Raw genomic sequence first — 1,897 nt, forward strand, 5'->3', positions numbered from 1 at the left:
ACTTCAATCTGTTAGAAGGTTCATCTATTCAATTTTTTTTCCCTTTTTCCTTTTTCTCTTTTACAATTCTTTTCTTTTTCTTGAATAAAGAGAAAAACTCATTTTTATTTTTAATTTTTATTAAAAATATCTCTTTAGGGGCGCCTGGGTGGCGCAGTCGGTTAAGCGTCCGACTTCAGCCAGGTCACGATCTCGAGGTCTGCGAGTTCGAGCCCCGCGTCAGGCTCTGGGCTGATGGCTCAGAGCCTAGAGCCTGTTTCTGATTCTGTGTCTCCCTCTCTCTCTGCCCCTCCCCCGTTCATGCTCTGTCTCTCTCTGTCCCAAAAATAAATAAACGTTGAAAAAAAAATTTTTTTTAAATATCTCTTTAATTTTTATTACTATATTTTTTGCTTTTGTGTAAATTTTCACTTTGAAACTTTACTTCATCCTTTTATTTTAGTCTACTTCAGTGTACTCACCTTTTCAAATTTTCAAACAATTTCCTTTTTTTCTTTCTTTTCTTCTCTTTTTCCTTTCTTTTCTTTTTCTTGAATGCAGAAACAGAAAAACTTCATTTTTACTTTCAATTTCTTTTAAATATTTTTATTTAATTTTTATTACTATATTTTTTGCTCTTATGTAAATTTTTTCAAATTCTATCTTACTCCCATCATTTTATTTCAGTTTACTACAGTGTATTCACTTTTTCAAATTTTGAAACGATTTTTTTGTCTTTACTTTTATTTTTTCTATTTTTTATCTTTTTTCTGTCTTTCTTTTCTTTTTTCTTAAATACAGAAAATGAAAAAGTTCATCTTTCTTTTTAATTTTTATTAAAAACATTTTTCTATACTTTTTTTGTACTATATTCTCTACTTTTGTGTATTTTAGTCCACTTTAGTGTATTCACTTTATCAAATTCTCAAACGATTTCCTTTTTTTTCTTCTCCCCTCCTTCTTTTTTTTTTTTGTTTATTTGTTTGTTTCTCTAATCTGTCAAACCACTTTCAACACCCACACCAAAACACACCTAGGATCTAGCATCATCTATTCGATTTTTGTGTGTCTGTGTTTTTAATTTTAATATTTTTTAAATTTTTTTTTAATTTCAATTTTTCTACCTCATTAATTCCCTTTCTCCCTTCAAAATGAAAAAAAACGAAGGAATTCATTCCAAAAGAAAGAGCATGAAGAAACGACAGCCAGGGATTTAACCAACACAGACACAAGCAAGATGTCTGAACCAGAATTTAGAATCACGATGATAAGAATACTCGCTGGCGTTGAAAATAGATTAGAATCCCTTTCTGCAGATATAAAAGAAGTGAAAAATAGCCAAAATAAAATTAAAAATGCTATAACTGAACTGTAATCATGGATGGATGCAGTGGCGGCAAGGATGGATGAGGCAGAACAGAGAATCAGCAATATAGAGGATGAACTTATACAGAATAACGAATCAGAAAAAAAGAGGGAGATTAATACAAAAGAGCACGATTTAAGAATTAGAGAAATCATGGGGTGCCTGGGTGGCTCAGTAGGTTAAGTGTCCGACTTCGGCTCAGGTCATGATCTCAGGTTCGTGAGTTCGAGCCCCATGTCAGGCTCTGTGCAGACAGCTCAGAGCCTGGAGCTGCTTCAGATTCTGTGTGTGTCTCTCTCTCTCTGCTCCTCCCCTACTCATGCTCTGTCTCTCTCTCTCTCCTTCAAAAATAAATAAAAACATTAAAAAAAAAAGAATTAGAGAAATCAGTGAGTCATTAAAAAGGAACAACACCACAATCATAGGGAAGACAGAGAAATAAGGGTATAAGGGTTATGTGAGCAAATCATAGCGGAAAACTTTCCTAACCTGGGGAAAGACACAGACATCAAACTCCAGGAAGCACAGAGGACACCCATTAGATTCCACAAA

This window comes from Prionailurus bengalensis, chromosome D1 (assembly GCF_016509475.1).
Source record: "Prionailurus bengalensis isolate Pbe53 chromosome D1, Fcat_Pben_1.1_paternal_pri, whole genome shotgun sequence".
Classification (NCBI taxonomy): Eukaryota; Metazoa; Chordata; class Mammalia; order Carnivora; family Felidae; genus Prionailurus; species Prionailurus bengalensis.